We start from the raw sequence: 16494 nt of genomic DNA, 5'->3' as shown, positions 1-16494 counted from the left end.
AGTCTTTATAATTTATGTTTTGAAATATGCCTCTATGGATCAGGCAGGAAATATATATGAGTGAAATAATTTGGAGTCAAGTGTGTATGCGTATAGTATATGGATTGTGAGGACCAACATCAGCTAGAATGTTTGTGTTCTATCTAAAGAGTAAGTAGCTCTACACTTGTAGTTATTTTTGTCCCCCAAGGATGCAGACTGAGTGTGGCTTGGTCTTTTGATTTTCCAAGAGATGAAAATTTAAGTTTTTTTAAATGTGAAAATATTTGTGGCAAGTAAATCCAAATGGTATGCTATATTCAACAAAGAGGTCAACAGTTTGTAATTTCTGTTTAGAAAAATACTCATTTTCGGGGCACTTGGGTGGCTCAGTCGATTAAGTGTCTGACTTTGGCTCAGGTCATGATGTCATGGTTCCAGAGTTCGAGGTCCGTGTCAGGCTCTGTGCTGACAGCTAGCTCAGAGCCTGGAGCCGGTTTCAGATTCTGTGTCTCCCTCTGTCTCTGCCCCTCCCCCTCCTCCCACCCTGTCTCTGTCTCTCTCTCTTTCTCAAAAACGAACATTAAAGTAAATTTTAAAACAAAGAAAAATATTCACTTTAATTGTTGTGTGTTCAGTACTTTTACTATCTGTTCCTAAGTCTGAGAAAGCTATTTATAAATAGTATTGGGTGCCTGGGTGGCTCCATGGGTTAAGCATCTGACTTCAGCTCAAGGTTTGTGAGTTTCAGCCCTGTATTGGGCTTGCTGCTGTCAACACAGAGCTCACGTCACATCTTCTGTCTCTCTCTTCCTCTCCCCTGCTCATGTGCTCTCTCTCAAAAATGAATAAACATGTGTAAAAATAGTATCAAGAGGGATTTCTCATAGTCAGGAATAAAGCAAGATATCTGCTCACTATGTTGTTATTGTGGAGATTGTAGCCAAAGCAACATTCAAAAACCAAAGCATTGAATAAAAACATAAATAAGGGAAAGAACAATGCATATTGAAACGTCAGTCAATATTCTTCCTTTTTACAGATGTTGCAACCAGTGATTCACTTTCGAAGAGTTATTCTTGAGGAGATAGTGGGTTAATTACACAAAAATATGTATTCAATAAACTTAATTAGATATACTAGAGAAATTAGAGATAATCTAAATACATTACAATGATGCATGGGTTAAGTAAATCTGATGCATTACATTGAAATACAATATAGATGTTTATGCATATATCTTAAGAATAATGAATAAAACATTTTAAAGTGAAAATTATTTTATAAATATTATAATACACATCAAGCTTTTAAATTGCTTATTTCTAGTGGTGGGATTTGAATTTTCTTTATTTTTCTGATATATTTCCTACATGTAACAGGTACTGCCTATATTGTTAGACAATGACACTTTACATTCTATTTTTAAATGGCAGATTTTACTACTTTAATAGTAACAAAAAGAGTTTACAAGTAGATAAAATTTTACTAAAGAAACAGTCTCCCACCTATTTAGTAAACCACAGTAAATCAAATCACCAAGTAATTTTTTGAAGGACAAGATGCCCAGGCGTGTCAGATAACTCAGAGAAGTCAGGAAAGATAAATACTGAGGAGTGTTTGTGGGATTTGGTAATTAGTAGGTCAATCGTGGTGACCTTTACAACTCCGTATTAAAAAGGGGGAAAGTTTGTTCCTAAAATCAAAGAGATGTCATTTCTCCCTTGTCTAAAGCAATTTGTTCAGTTTTAATGCTGCTTGATAATGTGAAGGGTGTTGAGAATTGGTTTTATCCCTTAACCTAAATTAAATGTAATCACATAATTAAACTTTGAAAGAACTTATTTTATGAAATCAATTTATAGGAGATACTGATTAAAGTCCTTTAGTGAATAATACTTGATCAAAAAGCCTGTTAAAATTAGATATCTTAAATGTTCAATAATCCATTGTTTCATTTATCCATTCAACAAATAAAAGGCTACCATGTGCCAGGCATTGTGTTCGGTGATCTGGAATTACAACTGGGAACAAAACAAACAGCATGTACTTAATGGAGTTTTTATGCTAGTAAGGAAAAGATAGACAATAAACAAAAAAGTAAAACATTCAGTCTGGCTGCTAGTGATAGTGCTATCAACAAAAGTAAATCACTGGGGCACCTGAGTGGCTCAGTAGGTTAAGCGCTGGTCTTCAGCCCAGGTCATGATCTCACGGCTCGTGGGTTCAAGCCCTGCGTCGGGCTTTGTGCTGACAGCTTAGAGCCTGGAGGCTGCTTCAGATTCTGATTGTGTGTGTGTGTGTGTCTGCCTCTTCCCCACTTGCACTCTCTCTCAAAAATAAACAAACATTTTAAAAAAAGAAAAATTTCATTAAAAAATCATAAAGAAGGGCAGGTTGCTCAGGAGTGGGGGCTGGAACATTTAGTAGGGTGATCCTGGTGTGCCACGCTGAACAGGGGCCTTTGAGCAAAGGCCCAGCAGAGATGAGAGCAGACCTTGTGAAGATTTTAGTTTTCCTCTTGATGCCATGAGAAGTCACTGAAGGGTTTTGAGCAGAAGAGTCGATGCAGGTTTTAAAAGGAGTCCCTCTCCGGGCATCTGGGGGGCTCCGTTAAGCATCTGACTTCAGCTTGGGTCAGATCTCACGGTTCATGGGTTCGAGCCCCACATCAGACTCCGTGTGACAGCTCAGAGCCTGGAGCCTGTTTCAGATTCTGTGTCTCCCTCTCTCTCTGCCCCTCCCCCACTCATGCTCTGCCTCTCTCTGTCTCAAAAATAAATAAACTATAAAAAATTTATTAAAACGGGTCACGCTCAAAGCCGTGTTGAGGACTGAACCTACAGGAGCATGCAGAATATTCTCCATTGCCCCTGTAGAGCCATTCTCTGGCCTTCCCTGCCCTATGTCTCTGTGACTGTGGGTGTGTGCAGAGGGTGGTATTTGTAGGAGATCTGTGGGAGGATGGGAGAGAGCTTTGGGTATTTCTCTCTTCTGCCCTCTCTGCCAAATCATGGTTTCAGTAGTTCCATTTTGCCGTAGCTCATGCCATTTAAAAATGTAAGTAACATAGGCTTCTAAAGACTTACTGATGTCTCTTGTTTGATTATATTAAGGTCCAAATCCTCTTGGTATTATTTGTAATCAGATTTTTAAGTGTACTTTTTAAAAGCTGACCCTCAATTCATTCCTTCTTTTACAGAGCTGCACACCACTGGCTATGCAACAGGTCTGTTTTTACTGGGGTTTCTTTGGCTAGATCTCTTGTTGATCACATGCTTGGTGGTAGCAGAGGAAAGCCAGTGCTCTGCCCTTGCCATTTTGGGAGGTCTGCACAGCAGTGCACCATGGCACTCCGCCCACGTTTTTACCCATAAGAGAAATACATGCAAATAATAAGAAACAGCTGCTTCCTTTCTACACTGCCCCACTGCAGTATTTAGCCTGTAACTCCTGCTCATGGACCTTATGTTCCACACTAAACCTTGGGGAAAGACTGCTGGTGGGTCAAACTGAGTATGTTCATTTCCCTTTTTACTATAGGGAAGAAAACACAGTATTTTCCCTGTTTAGGCAAGTTTTTCTGTGGCTTAAATTTACTGGTGGCCTTTAAATAAGACCAGTTCCAGAGTTAACCTTTCTTCTCCCCATCTGGGCTCAGTTATCATTCAGGTTCCTTTTCTTTTCTTCTTCTTCTTCTTCTTTTTTTTTTTTTTTTTCAAATTGGTTTTCTCATTCTTGGTCTGCGGCTGACTTCCCTCTGGGAGGTTGGCAATACCGCCCAGTAACTGGAGTGAGCGCCTGATTAAAGATTATAGCTAATGACATTTGGGATGGACACAATGTTGCTGTGCTTTCATGTGTCTCTTTTTTTCTTCTAATAGTTTCTTATTAGTTAAAACCTTAAGTAATGCATGTGAGTTTCTTGGAAATGTTAAAACATTTCTTTTTATCTGCTATACTTTAATGCCAGATTGTGTGTAGGCTAGTGACCTAGAAAAGCCATTTCCTGATATATGGTGTGTAATTTAGCCAAACTGGTTTGATTACATTACTGAGTATGATTTAGGCCCATGGAAGAGTCAACCAGCAATTTGATTGAAGCCACACTCTGCCTTGTCATCCAGAGATCAGAACAGAAGCCTTAATTAGACTGGTTGATTAAGCAAAAATCTTAACTTTAGTTGGTTACCTGGAAGACCATATCTCAGGAGTAAATATGGACTTGAGTATTACTTTTTAAAAAATAGAATAACAGTAAGAGGGGAATACCTGTATTTTCTTTCTTATTTTTTCATTAGCTCTGTCGTGGTACAGCGTCTACTTTTGATCAAATGATAGACCATTACTGAATCATCTTTATTTTATTTTAATATTTTAAAATGTTTACTTATTTATTTTGAGGGAGAGAGAGCACAAGCAGGAGAGGGGCAGAGAGAGAGGGAGACAGAGAATCCTAAGCAGGTTCTGTGCTGTCACTGGAGAGCCTGACACCGAGCTTGTTACTAACTGTGAGATCATGACCTCAGCTGAAATCAAGAGTCAGAAACTTAATCAGCTGAGCCACTCAGATGCATCTTGAATCATTTTTAGAGTCAGAAGGAATCTGAATCCATTAGAGACATGAGAAAGGAATTGTGCTGTTTACTCTTGGTGCTTGGGGCTTTGGCCCAATATTGGAAGGCAGCTTTCGGAAGTTAGAAAGGGGACCAGAATAAATAAATGAGGGTTCATTTTAGTGATATATTTGAGGGAGTAATCTTCTCGGCTAATAATTTACTTGCCAAAGAGTTGAAATGATCTAGATTATGAAAATGTGTCTTAATAAATAAAATAATTTGAGATATGCTATTCATTTCACCATCAGAAGATATGGACTAGAGAACCTTTTAAAGAGGTTACTCTCCTGTATATCACTTCCTTCGTCTACTTTCACTGGTTTGGCTTTGCTTCCTTTAGCTCTTAAGGAATGACATCTGCCGGGCCGGCATGGACAACTTTTGGATTTCCCTGCTGAAATGTGATCTTTTTGTTGACCATTTATTATGAAAATAGCCAGATTATTTTTCATAGATATGGAAATGGAGAAATTACACCAATGGTTACCTTTTAAGTCAGTCTTTATTCTGAAGGCTTAATTCTAATTGAAATATTTATTTTTGATAAAAGAAGGATCTTTTCTACTTGCAGTGGCTTTTTGTGATGCTTTACTTGAGATTTTTTGGTTTGTTTTGGCTTTTGATAGGAGGAGAGAACACTGGGGACATATAATCTTTGTGTTAACATTTTCCTGAAAGTGTTCATGTTTTGGTAGATAAACACCGGAAGACCCTAAAAGATAAAATACCTGATCTGTTCTCAGACAGAAAAAAAAAAAAAAGATGTCAGATGTGTTGGCAGGATATATTCCACAAACCTTTAAGGATATTATATTTAATGCTGTATTATTAAATTAATGGAATGTATTATGCTGTCCTGTAAATAGCCCTGTGCTTGAACTTAGACCTGTGTTGTGGCCCTAGTTTGCTACAAATAATCTAGGCTAATCACCTCACCTCTTTGCAAATAAAATGACTTGAACCTAATAGAATCTACCACCTCCCACCTAACTTATTTGAGGAGCCACGCTGAATAACATCCCTTAGAACAAGAGGTCTTCACCAAGCTATTTAGGAAAGGTAGGACTAGATGGTCACTCTGTTTCACTTTAATATTTATGGTTTCATGCTTTTATATAACAGCTAAAGTAAATTTCATATTATTTCAGTGTAGGCACCTTTACTATTTTTTTTAATGTTTTATTTATTTCTGAGAGAGAGAGAGAGAGAGAGACAGGCAGACAGACAGACAGACAGCGTGAGCAGGGGAGGGTCAGACAGAGAGGGAGATACAGAATCTGAAGCAGGCTCCAGGCTCTGAGCTGGCTGTCAGCACACAGCCTGACATGGGACTCAAACCCATTAACCACGAGAACATGGCCTGAGCTGAAGTCAGACACTTAATCGACTGAGCCACCCAGGTGCCCCATAGGCACTTTTACTATTTATAAAACTTCTCCAAATGGATATAGGAAAAGGGATTTCAGGAGTGGGCTTTTGGCTAACCAAGATAGGAAGAGTCAACATCCTTCTGTTTATCTACCTGTGCTTCCTGAACCTTAAAGATATTAAATATATTATTACCAATTAGAGAATTACTTTTGAATCAGAGTAATTAAGGCTTAATATTACCTTATTTGACCAACCACTGGCCAGTCTCCTTCTGTAAGAAGAAAACCAGAGTTTTAGCTCTTTTTGAATGCTATTCTAGGGTGTTTTAGGTATTTAACTAAGCCCCAAACTACCAAAACTTCTTAGGGATCCCTGTGTTTCCTCTCTCAGCATTTGTTTACTCTGGGAAGATAGATATTATATGATGGATTTTCTTTTTAATCCATGCTAAAGTCATCGTGAGAAGTGGGCCATTGTAAAAAATTTTTTAAAAGGAGATGATGTGACTGGTCTAATAAGGTGAGTGGGTGGAGGAAGGAGCTTAGTAATACTGACCATAATTCAGTTAGGTTTGTAATCAAGACTAAATGGAGATCAAAAAGGAGGAAATGGGGATTTAGTCTTCACACAAAGAAAATGTTTCAAAAACAAGGGATAAGTGGACGAAATTGAATAGGCTACAGAAAGAGGGGTAAGGAAATGGTATGAGCGGACACAGATGGAAAAGAAAGGAATTGTAAGAAATAAGTAAATGACTGGCTTTCTGTTTGAGGGATGTACTTTCTGTCTAATTTTAAGTGGAATTTTAGAAAAAATCAAGTATTAATGTGTGTAGAAACACCCAAGAAGTTTAGTAAGAGATTAAGACCATTAAAAAGAAAAGGCTAATAACTAGTGAAAGCTCCTTTTTCTCTCTCCTTCTGGAGCCCTCGGCTCCAAATATTGAACAGTTCCAAGGTCCGTTTGGAATAATTGCCCGTCATTTTTTCTAAATGAGTAAAGAGACATCTTATTAGTCAATCATGCTTCTGAATTTTCAGAATATAATGTTTGGTATTATTAATTCAACTTCACAGATAAATTAGCTATGTAAATATGATGGTTCTTTATCTTTATTTTTAGATTTTCCCTTTTTGCCTATGGCAAAACTTTCAAAAACAGTCTTTAAAGATGTATAATTAAAAGGAGTCTCCCCACAGCACAATACTTTGGTTGCCTATTGTATTTTTACCAACAGTAAAATTGAAAGACTTCTACATCGAGTGCTTATGAACTTACCACATACTCTGCTATTAATGTTTCACTACTTTTGTAAACACAAATGTATCTATCTCTGTACCTTTTCATCTAACTTATGTTGGATGCATTTCAAAGTAAATTGCACACATATTTCCTCCTAAATATTTTAGCATTCTTAACTAGATTTGATACTTAGTAGTATTAGACTTACTAGTATCAGACTTTATTAGCTTTTATTTTTGATGAATAATTTATATGCAATGAAATACTCTATTACTAGTGTATGTCTGCCGGGCTTTTACAAATGCATATACATATGTAATTCAAATCCATTTCCAGACACAGAATATTATCATTAGCCAGAAAGCTTCCTCATGGCACTTTCTAGTCTGTCTTCACTCCCACCTTCTTAGAGGCAACCACTGACTTTCTTTCTGCCATTCTAATTTTGTCATTCTATAATTTCCATGTAAATGGAATCAAATGGAATGTTGTCTTTTATATATGACTTTTTTTTCTCTCTATCGGCACGGCGTATTTTTGTTTAATCCATCAGCATTTTTTCTTTTTTTATTGCTCAGACACTATAGCACCGTTTTTTCATCCATTCTTCTGTTGGTGGGCACAAAGCTTTTTGCAGTTTTTGGCCATTGTCAGTAAAGCTTCTGTATTTTTTTTTTTTTTTTTTTTTTTATTTTTTTTTTTTTTTTTTTTTTTTTTTTTTTTGGTGAACTTATGTTTTCATTTCCTTTAGGTAAATACCTAGGAATGGAATTGCTGTGTCATTGGGTTTTATGAGAAACTGTCATACCTTATCCAGAGTGGTTGTACTGGTTTCTAATGCCTCCAGAAGATATAGGAGCAGCCCAGGTGCTCTGATGACAATACCTGCTGGTGTTAAAGCCTTTCATTTTAACTACTCTGTTAGGTGTGTGGTGGCATTTTAATTTTAATTAGTATATTCCTAATGACTAACAATGTTGAGCAATTGATGGGCTTGCTGACCATTTTTTTGTTATTTTAAGTTGTGTGGGTTTTTTTGGTATATTTTTTTTTGAGCTGGAAGAGTTATTTACTGATACTGTAGATAGTGCTTTGTCAGATATTTTCTCCTAATTTGTGGTTCACCTACACCTTTCCTTAATAATATATTCTAATGAGAAGTCATTTTATTTATTTTTATGAATTTTTAAGTTTATTTGTTGAGAGAGAGAGAGCACATACTCATGGGGAAGGGGCAGAGAGAGAATCTTAATAGGCTCAGGCTGTCAGGACGAAGCCCAATGTGGGACTCTATCTCATGAACCATGAGATCATCACCCGAGCCAAAATCCAGAGTCAGACACTTAACCTGCTAAGCCACCCAGATGCCCCAATAAGTAGTCATTTTAAAATACAAAGTCAAATTTATTTATTTATTTATTTATTTATTGAATGATTATTGTTTTCTGTGGCCTAAGAAACTTGTAGACCAAGCCCCAGCTCATGAGTCTCTTATGTTTCTTTCTAAAAGGTTTATGGTTTTAGCTTTTATGTTTGGGTTTAGGATCCATCTTGAATTAATTTTTGTGTTTGGAGACACAGGGCCCCCATTACATTTAATGTGTTCATACTGATTTAGGCTCAAAATTGATGGTCTTGTACTATATTGTGTGCTAAAAATCTCACTGTCTTGTTTCTTCCTCAGTAACCGAATATATTTTCTCCAACAGTTATGATCTCCTTTCAGATGCAACCTCCTGTGACTTGGGAGATCAGATGGTCTTGGTTGGGATAATCATTTATTCATCCCACAAACATCTGTGGAGTACCTTCTCTGCAGTGTATAGTGACAAATGCTATGGATAAGAGAAGGGAAAATACCTTGTGCTTGCCTCAAGGGGACACTAGTAAGTAGATAGGCAGTTGGAAGAAGATTGTAAACACATGGTAAAGATGCAGAGCCCTGTGGGAGCACAACGGGGAACACCTAACACACTTAATACAGAGTTTGAGATTCAGGAGATTTCTTAAAACAGGTGATTTCAGAGCTTTGGCGTTAAAAAAAAAAAGTGATTTAATCATGCAGCAAAGGGTTATTAGCAAGAAACCTGCTCTCAAGACCTAATTGCCGAGTAAGCATAAATAAGATAAAGACATATCACTATGACATGAAGCACCTAGAACTATAAAAAGTAGAACATACATGGTGTGTGTGTGTGTGTGTGTGTGTGAGAGAGAGAGAGAGAGAGAAGGACTTCATTGGGGAGATAGCATTTGAGCTGGGTCATGGGGTTGTTTTGTAGATTAAAAGAATTAATAAATACACAGTGCTTAGGGCAATATCTCGTGTGTTGTAAGTGTTGATAATGATTACATTATTATTATTGAAAGGAATATAGGACTTGAACATCTACAGTGATGAAAAACATTTTACAAACATGGCAAAACTTTAAGCTGTTTATAAGATATATGTAATGAAAACTGAGCTTAGAGACTAAAAGTTCAGGAAATTGGAAAATAGTTCACATTCACTAGGTTTCAGTACTGTTAGACAGGTAAAACAGGCACAACAGAGGAACAGTTTTGGAAAGCAAGTTAAGCATTTGTATTTTATTTTGGTTGTAATCAAAGCCATTGTTGGCTTCCTTCCTTCCTTCCTTCCTTCCTTCCTTCCTTCCTTCCTTCCTTCCTTCCTTTTTTCTGTCCCCTCTTCCTTCCCCCTCATCATCTCCCTTTCCCTTTTCTTCCTTTCCCTTCCCTGCTCTGTCTTTCCACAGACAGAAAAGCAAAAGCTATACATCTTTGTGCAAAATCTGTGGGTAGGGAGTGGCAGGAGCTAGAGACATAAGGAGTGATCACATGGACAGAAAAAGAACATGTTGTCCAAGTAGTTGGGCAACAACCCTTGATGACACTGAGAGGCTGAGAAAGATGGAAATTAGATTTAGCAGTTTGTACTAAAGTGATCTTTGAAAGAACAGTTTCACAGATTGATGAAGGCCAAAGCCAGATTTTAATGGATTTATAATGGTATTGTATTACAAGTATTACAAGTACAGTGTAATTAGAAAAAGTTGATCATTGGAAGTAAAAGTAAGGAGTGATTTGATAATTGCTTGAAAGGGTAGCAGACCTAAGCTTAGAATTTTTAGGCCTACCAGTGTTTTCAGATTGAGCCAGGAGGAGACAGGTAAAAGATAAGTGTGAGCACACATGAGTGATGATATTGTGTTGAAAATACATCATTGAAAATAGAAGAATTGTTTTTTCTAGGCAAGGTGTCCAGAGGAGACAGGAGGAAAAAAGAATAAAGGTGTAAGTGTAAGAGTTGGCACTGAAGAGACATTTTGTTCTCTGATGGATAGGAGGAGGAAAAGACAAAAAATGGAGACAAATAATAATAATGTTTGTGGATGGGAAGGGATTTGAAGAAACCATGTAGCCATCTTATCAGAAAGTAGGAGGCGAGGCAATCCAGAAGGCACAAATCTAGTAGAGCTGAGGAGATGGAAATTGCTTTGAAATTAACTCTGTGGTGTGTTTGGAAGGTTCATTAGCTTTTTATTGCTATGTAACAATTAACACAAGCCTGGAAGAAAGCTCTCAGCAGGAACCTTGATCTTGAACTTCTGGCTTTCAGAACTATAAGAAATAAATTTCTGTTGTTTAAGTCACCCAGTCTATATGATAGTAGCCAAACAGACCAATACAGTGGAAGTCAGATTTCTCACAATGGGAATAGGGGTTACAAATATGGAAAGGAAAAAGCTGGAATTAATCCTATGGTATTGGACTGGAGGTAGAGGTGTGGTGTGATACATAGAGATGGACAGAAAAATAAATATAAATGTAGATGGATATTCTTTTTTTTTTTTTATTTCTAGGAGAGAGAGAGAGAGACAGCGTGAGCAGGGGAGGGTCAGAGAGAGAGAGAGTCACAGACTGAAACAGGCTCCAGGCTCTGAGCTGGCAGTCAGCACAGAGCCCGACGCGGGGCCCGAACCCACGAGCCGTGAGATCATGACCTAAGTGAAAGTCGGACGCTTAACCGACTAAGCCACCCAGGCGCCCCGTAGATGGATATTCTTACTCATATTCCTCAAGTTATGTCTACTGGGGGGCTCCAGTGGTGAAATACCAATGGTCACGTACATATCTAGCATACAGATCTTTGTTTCTAGATAGAATTCTCACGTATAACGAACAAAGGGCTCTTGGAGAAATGCTTGGTTCCATGGCTGGGGCAAGCAAAGTACAAGATGAACATGGAAAATCTTATGTCAAAAAGTGAGGAATTGCTCAGAAAATGAATAGTGATAGAAGCAGCGTGAAGTGGCCCCCATTAACCAAATATTGGAATGACGCGAGCATCAAAAGAATGCTAGTAATGGACTATAATCCACGGAATAAAAAAGGAAACCATTTGTCTGTATAAATATAAATAAACAAATGCATAAATAAATGGGGAGAAGAGAAAGCTCTTTGTTACAATAGACTATCCACTAATAAAAGTAGGTGGAATGAGGAATTAAGAATCATCATTTGGCAACCATCATATTGACAGTTCAGTCACAAAATATCAACAGATGCTAAATGTAGTGGGTAAAAAGTTGATGAGGAATGTAATATTGACTTGGCCTTAAAGATTTGTTTATTAGAAAGGGAAAAAGCTTTAGAGTAGAGAGACTTGGAGAATACCACCTCTATCAAGGGACAAATTGAACCAATGTACCATCTAGTAGGATATAATAAAGAGTATACTGCATCACTTCTGCACTATTACTGCCCAAAACATATAGCCTGGAAACATCAGACAAACCTAAAATTTGGGACATTCTACAAAATGATTAGTTTTAACTTTTGATAGTGTCAAGGTCATAAATATCAAGGAGAGTCAAACATTTCAATTAAAAAAGAAAAGAAAAGACATTGCTAGATGCAGTATATGGCCCCAGATTGGATAATATTCCCATAAAGAATGCTAGCAGGGCAACTGCTGAAATCTTAATGAGGTCTGTGGATTATATCAATGCATCAGTGCTGATTTCCTGAATTTGAAGGCTGCATTGTATTATGTAGGCAAATACTCTTTGTAAGAACTGCACACTAGTATTCTAGAGTTATGGGGCACGATGTTTCCAGCTCACTCTCAAATCATTCAGGAAAAGAAAAAGTTCTTGGGCTGTGATTCTAAATTTTCTGTGAAAATTTTAGAATATTTCAAAAAAAGTACATAAAGCCCTAGGCATATGCTTAAAGAATTCATGTAGTGGAATAGAGGAAAAAATTACTGAGAAAATTATAATCAAAAGAATCTGATGTAGCAGCTTTTCTGTTATATAATATAGATTTTATGGGACAAAATCTTATCAGTGATAAGGCAGACCACAATATAATGGTGAAAGACATTATTTACAAGGAATACATAACAGTTCTAAAGGCATGTGTGTCTCAAAGCACAAATATCAAGTACACGTAAATATTATTACAAGGAGAAAATTTTGGTTTCTCAGTTATATTAGAATATTAAGTACACACTTTGTGTTTGAGACAGAAAAAGACTGAATAAAGGTACAAATTTGAACTACACAATTAGCTAGCTGACTTTAATGGATATTCACTTATTTTGTTTTTTAATGTTTGTTTATTTTTGAGAGAGAGAGAGAGACAGAGTGCGAGCAGGCAAGTAGCAGACACAAAATCTGAAGCAGGCACCAGACTCTGAGCTGGCAGCACAGAGCTGTACACAGGGCTTGAACTCATGAACTGTGAGATCCTGACCTGAGCCAGAGTCAGGTGCTTAACTGACTGAGCCACCCAGGTGCCCCTAACTTTAATGGGTATTTGTAGTGAACATTTATAGAAGTCTGAACTTTCAAATTAGAGAATTTACATTATTTCAAACATATATGGAAACTTTACAAAAATTGACACTTTGTTGGCTGCAAAATGGGCGCAATAACCTCAAATAAAAATACTGATCACATTTTATATCCGTGCTATATAAAATGGAATTAATAACCAAACCAATTATATATATACATATTATGTCTCCAATAGCCACATTTGTAAATAGTTCATCTTTCAGTGGATATTTAGAAGGGAATATATAGCAGTATCAAAATCTATAGGATGTAAATGAGAATGCTTATTTTATAGCCTCAAAAAGCATACATTAAGAAGAAAACATTTCAAAATTTAACAACTATTCTTGAATTTAAGAACTAAGAAATATCTAATAGAGTAAACCTAAATACATTAACCCAGATATCTGATAGAGAAAACCAAATGAAATTATAGACCTAGTTTAGTGAAATACACAGCACCAAAATAATAGAATAATCAAGAGGTATTTCTTTAAATTTATTAATAAAATATATTTGCTATACAAGAATGATGAAGAAATAAAGAAAAAAAATCCCAAGTATTGTTAGGAGTGAAAAGAGGAAAATTCCAGACCATAGAGACTGAAAAAATAAATGAATTCTGTGGAAGATCTTACAGAAAATTTTACTAAAACAGACAATTTTTCTAAACAATATATGATGTTACAGCGTAACAAATACAACCCCATTAAAGTAATCAAATCAATGGTTTTCAAACCTGTTATTAAAAAAACACAAAAAACTATCCAACCCAGGGCGTTTTAGACACACATAGGTTAGATAGTTCCTTGTGTCTGTTCCAGGGACTGGAAGGGCAGAGGGAAACTCTCTTGTTGATTTTATGGGGCTATATTACATGCTTCTTCAAAAGATTCCTCCCTTTTTCCTTCACCCCTCGCCCCAGCTCACATCTCTGTCTTTTAATTTGTAATCTGTCTCCTCTAAGCATGAATTCTCATATTAAAAATGACCTGGCAAGTTGCAATTTTCATTCCAGCGAAGCAATATTAATTGAGTGGTCTGCTGCATTGCAGGCCCTGTGATAGTCTTTGGAATGAAAAGACATCTACAAAGCAGATTGGCTGCTAGCTAGTTGCAGTGAAAGCCTCTGTCTTGGGTGAAAATACAGTTGACAACGTACAAACTCTGAAATCATCAAGTCATCTCTGTATGTTCCTTCTTGCCTTTTCCCGAATATTTTGGACTCTTTTGTAGACATAGCTTTAAACACAAAACAAATGACAAAGACCCATGAGATAAACAGTGGCAAACTTACTGCAGCTGTTTAGCATGAAGCAGCAACATAATCCAGTGAAAAAGCATGCTTATAATTTAAATGACCAGGTTTATACATGTAGTTTTGCTACCGAGTTACCTGAGGCAAATCACTTGTCCTCTCTGTGCTTCAGTGTCAACAGAGCTGTTACTACTTCTCCTATTCGTTTTGCAGTAAAATTAGATAATTGATTTGAAATCATTTTGCAGAGTATAATACAGAATAAGGTTACCATTATCATCTTCAGCATCATTAATATACATTGTGTATATCACTAATGTACATTGGATATATTATGTATGTATATATAACATTGTATGCATATATAGTACATAACTGTATATAACATTGTATTTAAGCAGAAGATAGCTCTATTTTAAAAATGAATTTTGGGACAGATTTTAAATGCAAGATGAGCATAACTTTGCAAGGAAAAGAATTTTTGGGGAAGTATTATATCTTTTCTAGTTTGTTTTATAGTATATAATTCACAATACGGTGACCTTCAAACATTTAACTGCAATTAACATATATTGTGACCAAGTAACCACACACTCAGATATGTCTGTATCTGTCTCTATACCTGTATGTATGTCAGCACCTCATATGAGGTATAAATAAAAGGTCTCCTAAAACAGTATTTATCTTTTCTACAGTAGGTACAGTCTGGCATTTTCTATTCTATTTTACTATATTCCATTTAATTCCATTTCATTTGTAAAAGCTACATTTCACAACCTTAGCTTAAAAACTGATGTTTAAATATATCATTTCTCATATCCATATCTTTTTTGAAGACAACTCCAATGAAAACAACCTATTAATGCTAATGGGATGGGGCCAAGCAAAAGCCAAATATTTCTTCTGTTGGATTCCAGAACAACAAGTACTAAAAATTTATGTTCTGTAGTTGAGGAGTTCTGATTGTGCTGCATCCAGACTTTTTAAATTGTAGCACAGAAAGTTGGTTTAAAAAAAAGCCACTAGACCTTTCCGTTTCCTTCCAACGACCTTTAGTAGGAAGAATAACTGAAGGGAATTCTTAAGGATGGGCTCTCAAGTAGGATGGGAGGATGTTCTGCTCGGTTGTATTTTAGAGTGTGAGCTTATTAAGTCCAGCTGAAATTTTTGGACTATCGTCTCTGTCCTTTTTAAAAAAAGGGAAATTACCAGCAAAAAATTAGAAGTAGGCAATTCAAAGCTGGGATACTTCCACATTTTTTCTCAGTCACCTTAATCGTTAGTATATACAAATGGTGAAACCCCTAATTGTTCATAATAGCGCAGAATATTAACTTTTTATTAAAGTGAGAGGCCGTCATTTGCTTAGATAGAACTAATTTTTTTATTGTAGATTAAATTTCAGAAATGATTTTAACCTGTATTGAGCTAGGAAGCAGTAAAATCTGCTTTTTAAAAATCTTGAGGAGGGGCGCCTGGGTGGCTCAGTTGCTTAAGCATCTGACTTCGGCTCAGGTCATGATCTCACGGTTTGTGGGCTCGAGCCCCACGTCGGGCTCTGTGCTGACAGCTCAGAGCCTGGAGCCTGTTTCAGATTCTGTGTCTCCCTCTCTCTCTGACCCTCCCCTGCTCTCTCTCTCTCTCTCTCTCAGAAATAAATAAAACATTAAAAAATTTTTAAAAAAAATCTTGAGAAGTCACAGTATAATTATACAAAATTATCAAATAATTGGAATGAGAGGTACTTACCCTTCTGTCTTAGGGAAAAATAAGGCCTTTATAAAATGCGTTAGAAGACTTGCTTAGAGAGGTGCCTGGATGGCTTAGTCGGTTAAGCGTCCGACTTTCGCTTAGGTCATGATCTCGCGGTTCGTGGGTTCGAGCCCCGCGTCGGGCTCTGTGCTGACTGCCAGCTCGGAGCCTGGAGCCTGTTTCAGAGTCTGTGACTCCCTCTCTCTCTGACCCTCCCCTGCTCACGCTGTCTATCTCTCTCTCTCTCTCCTAGAAATAAATAATAAAACATTTCAAAAAAAAAAAAAAAAAGACGTGCTTGGAGTGTTTTTGAAAGATCATGATAATGCACAATTATTTTCCTTTTCTGTGCTTAAATGCCATGATTTTTATTTTACCCATGGTTTTATCCTGGTAAATGCCATGCTTTTTATTTTTTGCCCATGGTTTT

Source organism: Crocuta crocuta, unplaced genomic scaffold, assembly GCF_008692635.1.
Source record: "Crocuta crocuta isolate KB4526 unplaced genomic scaffold, BGI_CrCroc_1.0 scaffold409, whole genome shotgun sequence".
Classification (NCBI taxonomy): domain Eukaryota; kingdom Metazoa; phylum Chordata; class Mammalia; order Carnivora; family Hyaenidae; genus Crocuta; species Crocuta crocuta.
The sequence above is the reverse complement of the archived record's forward strand: the minus strand, read 5'-3'. Positions refer to the sequence as shown.